We start from the raw sequence: 13,470 nt of genomic DNA on the forward strand, positions 1-13,470 counted from the left end.
GATGGGTTAAAAGCCTGGTTTTCACCTGACTCCATGGGTTTCCAGTCTTCCACTTTAAAACGTTCTGGCTGGGAAGCAGAGTTCTGTGCAATCACAGCTCTGTCATGGTGGGCAGGTACATAGGCTTTGCAAATAGTACTTTGCAGTTTGCATCTACTGGTCCAGATCATTATAGCATATAAAAGTGCAGTTGAAAATAGTTGTATCTGCATGAGCAAGTGGGCACGGTGGGTCAGTGCTTAGAAAGTTGCTAATAATTGATTTCCAAGAGTCATTTAGATTAGATTTTTAGATTACATTACAGTGTGGAAACAGGCCCTTCGGCCCAACAAGCCCACACCGACCCACCGAAGCGCAACCCACCCATACCCCTACATTTACCCCTTACCTGACACTACAGGCAATTTAGCATGGCCAATTCACCTTATCTGCACATCTTTGGACTGTGGGAGGAAACCCACGCAGACACGGGGAGAACGTGCAAACTCCACACAGTCAGTCGCCTGAGGCGGGAATTGAACCCGGGTCTCTGTCACTGTGAGGCAGCAGTGCTAACCACCATGCCAACATGCTGCCCACATTATCCTGTCCCATGCCATGTGAAGATCTCTGAAGTCCATAAATGGAAGTGTTTCTGCTCATGGTGAGTGTCACCACACTCAGTAATCAACCCAGCAGTCCCTCTCACCCCACAATAAGTAAGTAACCTTTTTCATGTCCAAACTACTGTCAGTTACACTGTTGATAGCAAACCCAAGAAATTTCCACATTGAAGGCATGAGCCCCATCTTCCCCTCAGAGAAACTGGGATTTAGCCTAGGATCCAGTTTTTATGGGACTAATTCTGTTTATATTAGACTTGTAATCTCTGATTGGGGTTACTAGCAATTAATTAGCCCAGGAAAAGATAAAATCACCACAGCCCTCTCTTGTTAGAAAGAGACAACAGGTGGCTGTTTAACCTGAGAGTCACCATGCATCAGGCAAGAGGAGAGGTTGATAAAGAAAGTCCTTCAGGGTAACCTCAGCTTGTTAGGAATTGAACCCATGCTGGAAGTATTACTCTGCATTGTAAATGAGCTATCCAACTAACTGAGCTAACCAACTCCCAATTAACCCTGCTACATGATGGAGGAAGTGAAGGGTGCTGGAGGCGTGGTTGGTGGTGGTGGTGGGAGGGTTAGAGTCATACAGATGTACAGCATGGAAACAGACCCTTCAGTCTAAACCATCCATGCCAACCAGATATCCCAATCTAATCTAGTCCCACCTGCCAGCAGCTGGCCCATATCCCTCCAAACCCTTCCTAATCATATACCCATCCAAATGCCTTTTAAATGTTGCAATTGTAGTTAAGAGAATCTTTGTGGGCTTTCTTGGGAATGTCCTTCCTTTATGAGTTCAAACAACTATGGAAATCATACCTGTTGAAGCTGGCTATCTGTCCTCTTGAAACACTTTGAAACTTTAAAAACCTTTCTGACAATATGGTCATCAATTAATGTTTTAATTTCTACGTTCTCTACTTGTTTATTAGTTCCCATGGGAAATGAAGGCTTTACAGGCAGCATTTAATGTACAGGATTTTAATGCCTTGCAAGGTATGATAGTGTACAGGGTGAGGAAGGAAGAAATTCTTTTGACGGAGTCTCAAAAGAAAGAACTATCAAGTCTAGCCATTATAGTTTCAAATGAAACTCTCCTGTAAGACCAGAATTTCACATAACCATATAAATTTCTTCATACCCAGTATCGCAAGTTTACCATTTTGCCAACTGCACACCAGGGCCCTAGAATTGTCTAACTGTGTCAGGTTTTGGCAATAACCAAGTGGCATATCATTTCCATAGCTAATTTTATGCTAATTTGGGCTCATCATCTACGTCAACCTTTGCAACACAAATGTGCAACGTTTCCTGATTTTAGCCAAGATTAGCAAATGGAGCTGACATTGACTTTTGATTACAAACATACAAGCAAGGAACAACAGTAGACCACTCGGCCCTTCGAGCCTGCTCTGCCATTCATGGCTGATTTGATTTTAACCTCAACTCCACGTTCCTGCATTTCCGATAATCTTTCATCCCTTTGGTAATCAAGAACTGATCTATCTCCATCTTATAAATATTTAAAGATTTTGCATCCATTGCCTTTTGAGGAAGGGAATTCCAAAGACTTACAACCTTCTCAATTCTTTATAATCACAAATTGTAATCATTTCATCGTAAGTAAAATGAAGAATATGGTCGGTAACATTTTGTACAGGAAATTTAAGAGTGTAGAATTTTTTTTAGGCTCACATATGAGTGGGTTAAAAAATTATTAAGACATTAACGAAGCTTCAGTGATGTGATTCATGGAACGTCAGAGCATTTGTTAATTTATAAGTACAAGAATGTTGCACATTATAAAGCATTCTGTGGCTAATTTGTAGCTGCATGTTCCAGTAAAATTGCAGGGCGGACCTGCCGTACATTCTCCAATTTATTATTGTTTTGGAAACATAAAAGTCAATGCCTTGATGGCAGGAGGTTACAGAATATTTTCTAAAATTAAAAGCCAGAAGCTTGCTCAAGGTGTCGTGAATTCTGCATCCCATTACACTTGCTTTTTCTTTTGATTTCCTACAATGTGGAAAGATGCCATTTGGCCCAATAAGTCCACAACAACCCTCCAAAGAGTAATCCACACAGACCCATTTCCCCTGAATGATGTACCTAACACCATGGGCAATCTAGTGTGGCCAATTCACCTGGCCTGCACATCTTTGGACTGTGGGAGGAAACCCACCAGACACGGGGAGAATGTGCAAACTCCACACAGAGTGGTCATCAGAGGCAGGAATTCAATCCAGGTCCCTGGTGCTGTGAGGCAGCAGTGCTAACCACTGAGCCACCATGCCATCCCTCTGATGGCACTCACCACCCTTCTAGCTGATGTCCAACACCCCTCCACAGCAATACCTGAATCTTCCATTCCCAAATTCCATTTGCCAATCTTTGACTCTGCACACACCCAAAAAAGAAATAAAAACAGTAAAAGCTGGCAACACTCAATCAGTCAGTATATCACCTGTCAACAGAAGATTTTAGCATTATAAAAGTCAAGGGAAAGGGAGCAAGGAATGAATAGGTTTGGGGGGGGGGCAAGATACAAATTAATCTGTGCTAGGGAGAAGATTAAGAGTCAAAGGACAAGTAATATTTGGCATAAAACAATACATGACTATACATTGTATGTACAATAACAAAATATGGGTACAGAGCTCATGTAAATGGTTTGAGTAGAACACCAGTGATAGAGACAAGAACAAAAAATCAAATAAAGAGAGATTTCTATGGTTCAGTAATGCCGCAGATGAAAGTTGATATCCCTTTGTGCACATGTAAGAGGCCTTAGACATGCTGAGAGCTTCCACCATTTTCTTTATTTATTTCAGAATTCCAGCATCCACAATAGTTTGATTTAATTTGACGAGTTAGATAAGGAGACAATGCAGTCTGTACTTATTTACAGAGTGAAAATAATTGTAACTGTATCTTGGGACATTTCAGAACGCATTGCCCTTTGTATTGTCAGTAACCCACTGCTCCTCCATGGCACACATGTTGGAGGACTTAATCCATCAGCTCACAAAACTGGCCTGTGGCAAAAACACATTATGGAGAAACAAGTATATTCCATCACACATCATTACAATCCTTGATTTTTGAACATGTGCATTTGCAAATTTGATTACGATGTGCAATATTTCATCTTGTGTGTAATATGCCAGTTCCAAAACTAAACTTTTACAGACTGTTAAGTTGTAAACCTAATAATTCTCATTATAATATACTGAAGAGAGTTTTTCTCTTTTGCATACTGCAATATAAGGACCCTCTGCTGTAATAATGCCGTGGTAAACAATACAACTAATGATTTCACACATATATCCTGAGCTTACAGTTGTTCTCATACCAAATATACAAATATTCATGTTAAAAATAATTGATCATAAAGGAGTTACTGTTTTATCTCTAAACGAATAGACTTTTGTTGATGATTGTAGCACAGCCAATACCATAGCTTTTTTTTAGATAAATAGATAAGATTTCTGGATTTCTCCTTTTTTAAAAGTAATGTGATTACATTGTTGCTTTCACATTCTAAAGGAAAATACTTAAACATTGAAGCAGTTTCTTATATGTAGAGATAGACATTGTGAAAATTTCATTAGAGACAGATCTCAAGTTACACCTTTTAAAATTAAAAATATCAACAAAATGACTGAGCTAGTTTATTCAGCAGTTTGCTGAGCCACCAAGACATGTCTCATGTTGAAAACCAATCAGTGCTGAGTTACCTGATCTCAACTAGGGAGTGAATGGAAACAGGGGATGTGAACGAGAGCATAAGTGCATCATTGGATAAAGGAAGGGGAAATCTGACACAGTTTTTGTTCCACTGATTCTAGCTGAAAGTAAAAGGAAAAATAAAAGATTTGTATTTACAAGGCCTTTCATGACTTGAGGGTTCCCAAATTGTTTTTCAGCCAGTTAAGAACTTTTGGCCTATAACTATTGTTCTAATTTGGGAAGCATATCAACCCACATACATAAAACAATCTCCATTAACAGCAATGTCACAACGATCAGATAATCAGGTTTCATTGTGGTTGGGAGAGAGGGAAATAAAGGGTCTTTGAGAAGGAAGTTTAAATGGTGGCTAAATAAACAAGTTAAGGTTATTACTTCATTGAAATAAATATTGCACAAATCTGCAAATGGGTAGTTGTAGATCAGAGGGTTGGACAAACTTTAAGGACCAGCAAAGAATGGCTAGAAAGTTGAGGCAGAAAGCTGATCATGCGAAAAAAACCAACGAAGAATATAAAAGCATATAGCAAGAGAATTTACAAGTATTTGGATAAGAAAAGAGCAGAAACAAGTGTTGGTCCTCCAGTGAATGAGTCGAAGGAATTGATCATGAAAGACAAAACAAAAAGGCAAAGGCATTGAATGATTATCATGGCAGAAGACTTAAAAACTTACCAAAAGTAATCGAAAATCCAGAAGAGATGTGAGAGAGATAAACTTAAAGCAATCAAAATAAACAGAGAAAAGATGCTAGGAACCCTATTAGGGCTAAACTTTGACAAGTCCCCAGAACTTTGGTTGTTCGTATCCAAGATCTTAAAACAAATGGTGGCATGAACTGGTTATCATCTTCCAAAATTCTTTAGATTCTGGAAGGGTCCCAGCACACTAGAACATAGCAAATGTAACGTTTCCAACTACCACTCATCACCACCACTCTCCAAGTTAAGGTTAGGTAACTTAATACCGATTGTTTATTCAGGAAAGAAAGCAGCAGAAAGCAGACCACCATAGGCCAGTTAGAGTAACATCTGTCATAAGGAGTTTACTGCCATTCATTATTGGTGAGATTATAGGAAAACACTTAGAAATCACAATGTGATGAGGCAGAGGCAGTATGGCCTTATGAGTGGACAATTGTGTTTAGCTAATCTATTATAGCTCATTGATGAAATACCATTCATGGATAACAGAGGAGAGATGAAATATGTAGCATTCTTAAATTTTCACAAAACATTTGATAAGCATTTGTCACATCAAAGGCTGCTGCATGAGCTAAAAATACATGGTGTTGGGGTAACATGTTAGCATGGATAAGGAATTAGTTAGCTAACAGGAAGCAGACAGCAGGGGTAAATAGATACCTTTCGAGTTGGCAAGCTTTTAACTAGTACAGTGGTACAGGTATTAGTGATGGGCCCTTAATTATTTATGATCCATAGCAATGATTTGGATGAGAAGACTGAGCGTATAGTAACTAAATTTGCAGATGACGTCAAGATAGATAGAATATTCATTTGTCAAGAAGAGGTAGAGGTAGAACAATAGATAGATTAAGTGATAAGGCAAAATTTTGACAGATGGAACATAACTTGTCGGCTTTGGAAAGTAGCCAATATAAAAGCAGTCTACTATTTACTAAGAGATAGATTGCAGAGCTCAGTGATACAGAGGGTTTTGTGTCTCCTGGTATATGAGTCACATAAATATAGAATGCAGAGTCAGCAAATGATTAGGAAAGCAATGGGATATTTGTATTTATTACCAAGGGAATGTAATATAAAAATAGGAAATTTTTACTGCAGATGCACAAGATATTGTAAGGTCAATGGAGTATTGTATAGTACTGCTACATCTGTGCAGTTTTGGTCTTCTTATTTGGAAGAACTGTACTGCTTTAGAGATAGTTTTGAGAAGCTTCATTTGATGTACCTGAAATGAATGCTATGACTTAAGGTTGAACTTATATCCATTAGAGTTTAGAAGAACAAGATTACTTGCAGTGTGGAAACAGGACCTTTGGCCCAACAAGTTCACACAGACCCGCCAAAGCCCACCCACAACCATTCCCTTACGCCTAACACTACGGGCAATTCAGCATGGCCAATTCACCTAACCTGCACATTTTTTGACTGTAGGAGGAAACCGGAGCACCCGGAGGGAATCCACACAGACATGGGGAGAATGTGCAAACTCCACAGTTAGTCGCCTGAGGCGGGAATTAAACCCATGTCTCTGGCGCTGTGAGGCAACAGTGCTAACCACTATACCACCGTGCTGCCCATAAGATGTGATTTTATTGCAACAAACAAGATCTTGAAGAGACAGGACAGGGCAATTGCTTGAAGGTTTGTTTTCTCTTGAGCAGAAGATCAAAACTAAGGGGAAATATGGTTAAAGAACAACAGATATCTCTCTTTTAAGGAAAATTAGAAGAAATGTTTTGACTCAAAGTGTTGAGTGCTGAAATATGTTTATGTTGTTGTGGTTCTGTTCACCGAGCTGGGAACTCCCAGCTCGGCGAACAGAACCACAACAAGAAGCACCTGAGCTACAAATCTTCTCACAAACTTTGAATATGTTTATGTGTATATCATTTTTAAAGTTTGGATTTCAAATTAATGGCATACGGGTATGAAATATTTTTGTGAACTGGTTTAAAAAAAGAACAAAATTAGGTGAGAGTTCATCTAAAACCATGAACAAATTCAATATATATTTGCAAGTAGGTGTTTGCAAGCCCCCATAGAGTGAATGGAAGACTGCCTGTTTACATTGGGGGATTTATGACAGAGAGTAGACATTGAAAGGCTGACTTGCTTTTGGTTTAGGATAATCACCGATTGTTAACTGAATGGGAATGAATTAAAAAAAAGACATGTATCTATCAATTAGTTCTTATTCTAGGATGTGAATTACCCAGTAGTAACATGGTTGGGATCATGACAATTTTCAAATAATGCAATTCTCTTCTCCAGAAAGTAGTAGAGGCTGGGTTTAAAAGGTTATTCAAGGCTGAGTTGGATAGATGTTTGATAGACAAGGGAGTCAGGTGTTATGTATGCAGTCAAGTAGCTCAGACCACAACCAAATCAGCTTTGCTCTTATTGAATGGTAAAGCAGGCTCAAAAGACAAATAGGTTAGTCTTGCTTCCAAGTCCTATGTTGAAACTATGACCATGGAATCGTTTATATCTACTGGAGAGGGCAGATGGTGCTTAATTGAAATGGCACCCCCTCTGCCAAAGCAGCACTCCCCACCACTGCTCTGATGTTTGATCCTAGATTTTGTCCTTAAGTCTCTGGAGTAGGACTTGAACAGAACTACATCCCCATCTACACCAGCAGTCAAATTCTTGAATGTAGTGTCATTTCTGGTCTGAGGAATCCATTCTTTCCTCATGGTCTAGATGATGCGTTCCCACACTTTATAGGAAGAGTTTTACCTCATAACTTGATCGGGATGCTTCACTGTTTCTGCAACCCTTCAGTATCCTGTCCTGGGTTGATTGGAAAGAGTTATGCAGGAGGTTGAAGTCATAGAGTCATAGAGTCATAGAGATGTACAGCATGGAAACAGACACTTTGGTCCAACCTTTCCATGCCGACCAGATATCCCAACCCAATCTAGTCCCACAATTTCACCAACTCCAGGGATACATAGATCGGATCCCCCTTTTTGACTTGCACATGCTCAGAAACACACTGCAGACACTGTGACAAGCTACCACTGTCCCAAAGACCCCTGTCTGTATTTTAAAGATCCATGGAGGACCTCTCTGAATATCTGTACCTCTTGCCAATGTTTCCCAACAGACATTTCAACAAGAATGCTGCCTGCTCTCTTGCTTTGAAGTCCCTGAATGTTGTAACAAGCTATGTATGTATCCTCAATTCGGTCTTCAATTACTGAATGATTGGGTGTTTCTTATCTTCCTTGAATCTGTCCAGCTTTCTACTCATTGGTAAGTTGAATATCCAATCAGGAGCACCATTTCCTTCCTCTGTAGCATCAAAAGAACTGATGCTGGTGGGGAGTCTGTCCCTGGGTTTGGCCCAATGGTCTGATTTCCCCTTCCAATACCTAAACATCCAATAATCTCACAGCATTTTCAGCCATCCTTGTGGATGTTGCCGGTTTCAACTTTCACTATTCATTCCTTCTCAGCCAGGCGCCTTTCAATCTCATTCACATGAACTAATGCCTGTGCTGTGCAATCCTGCCAGCTACACCAGAAATGTAACATGAAATTTGAATATACAGAGGAGCCGGAGATCATGAGGAATTTTGTATTCCATTGACATCAGTTCATTACAAATATGAGGGGAATGAATACAAACAATGAAATATTTGCTAGATTTAAATGAAATGAAGTCTGTGTTGTACATTGGGTTGAGGAATTAATTGTTTGTTTGCTCCTTCTTCCAGGGAGGTCTCCTTCCCCAAAGATATTTTTTTTACAGAGATGGTCCTTTTGACTATTCATGCTAGTCTCCCTTATCTGTGCCTCTCGCAGATGGTGGTGGTTCCTTTATAACTGCTTGAGCTCCACTGTTGGTTGCCTATCCTCAAAGTCACCACATGTTGCTGGATATTCCATTACACATTTGCCAGCTTGACCAATGCTGTCCCACCACTATGTGTAGCATACAGTAACTGTTTGCTAAGTAGTTGCATGATTCTTTGAGGAGGTGAACCAAGCATGTGGATGAGGGTAGAGCAGTGGATGTAGTGTACATGGATTTTAGTAAGGCATTTGATAAGGTTCCCCATGGTAGGCTTATGTGGAAAGTCAGGAGGCATGGGATAGTGGGAAGTTTGGCCAGTTGGATAGAGAACTGGCTAACCGGTCGAAGTCAGAGAGTGGTGGTAGATGGTAAATATTCAGCCTGGAGCCCAGTTACAAGTGGAGTTCCGCAGGGATCAGTTCTGGGTCCTCTGTTTGTAATTTTTGTTAATGACTTGGAAGAGGGAGTCGAAGGGTGGGTCAGTAAATTTGCAGACGATACGAAGATTGGTGGATTTGTGGATAGTGAGGAGGACTGTTGTCGGCTGCAAAGGGACTTAGATATGATGCAGAGCTGGGCTGAGGAGTGGCAGATGGAGTTCAACCCTGTCAAGTGTGAGGTTGTCCATTTTGGAAGGACAAATAAGAATGCGGAATACAGGGTTAACAGTAGGGTTCTTAGTAAGGTGGAGGAGCAGAGGGATCTTGGGGTCTATGTTCATAGATCTTTGAAAGTTGCCACTCAGATGGATAGAGCTTGTAAGAAGGCCTATGGTGTATTAGCATTCATTAGCATAGGGATTGAATTCAAGAGTTGTGAGGTGATGTTGCAGCTGTATAGGACCTTGGTAAGGTCACATTTGGAGTACTGTGTGCAGTTCTGGTCGCCTCATTTTAGGAAAGATGTGGAAGCTTTGGAGAGGGTGCAGAGGAGATTTACCAGGATGTTGCCTGGAATGGAGAATAGGTCATACGAGGATAGGTTGAGAGTGCCAGGTCTTTTCTCATTGGATCAGCGAAAGATGAGGGGTGACTTGATAGAGGTTTATAAGATGATCAGGGGAATAGATAGAGTCGACAGTCAGAGACTTTTTCCCCGGGTACAACAGAGTGTTACAAAGGGACATAAATTTAAGTTGAAGGGTGGAAGGTAGAGGGGGGATGTCAGGGGTAAGTTCTTTATCCAGAGAGTGGTGGGGGCATGGAATGCGCTGCCTGTGGGAGTGGCAGAGTCAGAATCATTGGTGACCTTTAAGCGGCAATTGGATGGGTACATGGATAGGTGCTTCAGCTAGGACAAATGTTCGACACAACATCGTGGGCCGAAGGGCCTGTCCTGTGCTGTATTGTTCCATGTTCTATGATTACCAGGGTCAAGAGCACCATGATATATTTGAGTCCTCATTAATGGCAACATTCTGTTCTTGTACCACTGAGCTGGACAAATGGTAAGGGTTGAGATGATGGCCCACATTTGCTTAGGAAGACCTTCCCAACTTCTTACCTGTACCATTAGCTTCTCAATGATCTGGTCTCTGTGGTGGATCATCTCCATTACAGTCTAGGTCAGTCAGAGCTCCAGGTGTCATCTGATCATGCCACTTGTTGCTTCAGTTTTCCTTACTGGTGGGTCCCACAGCAAGAGTAGGCCTCTACACACTTGAGGAACACCTTGGATTCACAACAAACTTCTCACTCCAGCGCATCACTTTCCAACTCCACTTCAATTGAACCATCACCCACCAACACTTCAGATTCTTCAACACCACTGAGCGAGCTGCTTAGCTCAACATCATCCACCTGGCTTCTGCATCAGCAACTGCCCTTTCTCTGTGAACCATTTGCTGTGACTGCCCTCCACTTCCACTGGTTCATAATTTGGGTGGGGGGGGAGGGATGGGTGGAGGTGGGGAGGGGAGAGCACCTGTCTCCAGCCACTGGACGTATCTGTGGGGTTTAGGGTCCCACAGATGCTATATTTTATTACAACTCTAATATTTCAATAATATTCAGAGGAATACTACATTTGCTCTAATTGGAAGGTCAGTCCAGTCAGCCTTTTGATCAGTGAATGTTTTTCTTCTAAGCGCTTCTCTCTCAGTCCTCTAGGAAGCCATCTCAAACACCAGGTTTAACCTTGTGTGCTGCTTGGCTATCCACTCAATGACCTGGCCAACACCATCAGAAGCTGTGGTGAGACCAAAGCGATAGTCCGTGGGAAGAATTGAGTCTCATCCAATGAAGTGTTGTTATGAATAATAGCATGTGGATGAGTGTGGGGTGTGACACTCGCTCCTGAAGATAGTCAGGCCATGTTCATTTACTCTTGGGAGGCAAGGTGCAGTCGTGCAGAGTACGGTTGACTCATTCACACTGTCCATTACCCTCAGAGAGTTGTGTGGTTCTTGATATTGCCATAGACACAGCAGAGCCCACTGTAGGATTTTGCAGGAGAAAGTGAGGACTATAGATGCTGGAGATCAGAGCCGAGAGTGTGTTGCTGGAAAAGCACAACAGGTCAGACAGCATCTGAGGAGCAGGAGAATTGATATTTTGGTCATAAGCCCTTCATCAGGAATGAGGCATATGAGCCAAGGGGGTAGAGACATAAATGGGAGGGGGGGTGGGGCAGGGGATAAGGTAGCTGAGAGTGCAATAGGTAGAAGAAGGTGCAGGTAATGGTGAAAGGTCAGGGAGGAGGATGGAGCAGATAGGTGGGAAGGATGATGGAAAGATAGGACAGGTCATGAGTGTGGTGCTGAGTTGCATCTGGGATAAGGTGGGGGGTGGGGAAATGAGGAAACTGGTGCAATCCACATCAATCCCATGTGATTAGAGGGTCCCAAGGCAGAAGATGAGGTGTTCTTCCTCCAGGTGTAGGAAGTTTAGGAGGAGGCCCAGCACCTGCACGTCCTTGGCGGAGTGAGAGGGAGAGTTAAAGTGTTCGGCCACAGGGCAGTGGGTTTGGTTGGTGCATATGTCCTGGACATGTTCTCTGAAGCATTCTGCAAGGAGGCGTCCTGTCTCTCCAGTGTAGAAGAGACTGCATCAGGAGTAATGGATACCATAAATGACATGAGTGGAAGTGCAGGTATATCTATGATGGATGTGGAAGGATCCTTTGGCACCTTGGATGGGGGTGACAGGGGAGGTGTGAGTGCAGGTGTTGCAATTCCTGCAGTGGCAGGGGAAGGTGCTGGGAGGGGAGGGTGGGTGGGTGGGGGTATGTGGACTTGACAAGAGAATCTTGGTGGTAACGGTCTTTTTGGATCATAGATAGGGGTAGAGAGGGGAACTATATCTCTGGTGGTGGAGTCCGTTTGTAGGTGGTGGAATTGGCGGAGGATGATGTGATGTATGCAGAGGTTGGTGGGATGGAAGGTGAGGACCGGGGGTTTCTGTTCTTTGTGCGGTTGAAGGAGTGAAGTTCAAGGGCGGAGGTGCAGGAAGTGAATGAGATGTGCTGGAGGGCATCATCGACCAAGTGGGAGGGAAATTGCAATCTTCGAAGAAGGAAGCTATCTGGTGTGTTGTAGTAGATGTTGGGCCCTGGATCACAGTAAGTCCAACATGGAATACTGAAGTGGACAACACAACCCTGGCTATAATTGAGGCCTTTTAGTCACAGGTGGGAGTGGACTGCATGAAGATATCTGTGAGATATCAGTCCCATTACTACTGGGGTCACAGAATATAAAATACATTGCAATGTCCTCCAGAGGTCTCTTGGTGATGAGGGATCCTATGCTGGGGTGAATATTGACTGCAATTATCAATATCAGCAGCTATACTGAACTAGTAACATCACTCCCTGGTCAGGGCAATCAAATTTTCCATTGCTTGGTGCCCTGCTGATCATAGCAATGGCAAAGTGAACTATATTCCAGCTTTTAACTCACTGCTTTGTTCTCTGAGCTAATGTTTCAGTTTGATTCACTGGTAAACCTGCCTGCTGGCTGCTGTGTTATTAGATGCCTCCATTCCCTGATAACTCAAAGGGAAAAATCTCTCGGCACCCATACCCCCGACTTTTACCAGTCTTCACCAGAGTAGCAGTCATTCATACCAGAGATAACTGTGGGCCTGAAATATTGAGCAGGAACACCCACTGTTATTTGTTGTGATTTACTGGTAACAGGTAACCTTCACCAAAAGATAGCAAAGCTTGGTAAATATGGGACCATCTGTGCTCTGTCACACTGAGGGTTAAAGATGCAAGGTGCTGATTATAGATACATACGCACCATGCAAATTGTAGAAACATACTTGTGGGTTATAGATACACAATGCTGACTATAAACACCATGTAGATCATTAACACAGTGCTAGTGAGTGATTGTGGGTGATAGACACACAGTGTTGATTATACATATACAAACATCTTAGTGTGAGTGTCATCTTAGTGTGAGTGTATTTCTTACCTCAAACTGCATGTAACACTTTACCTGCCCAGATCCTCACCCCAGAATTGATTTGCAACACCCTCCCAGGATCTCCATCCCCTTCCCATAATCATCTTCTACCCAGTGCTCCTCAATCCTCCCCAGTTTCCTTGTGAATCTCACCGTACGGTCCTCCATTATGAGCCTGAAACCCGAGCTCAA

Source organism: Chiloscyllium punctatum, chromosome 26 (genome assembly GCF_047496795.1).
Source record: "Chiloscyllium punctatum isolate Juve2018m chromosome 26, sChiPun1.3, whole genome shotgun sequence".
Classification (NCBI taxonomy): domain Eukaryota; kingdom Metazoa; phylum Chordata; class Chondrichthyes; order Orectolobiformes; family Hemiscylliidae; genus Chiloscyllium; species Chiloscyllium punctatum.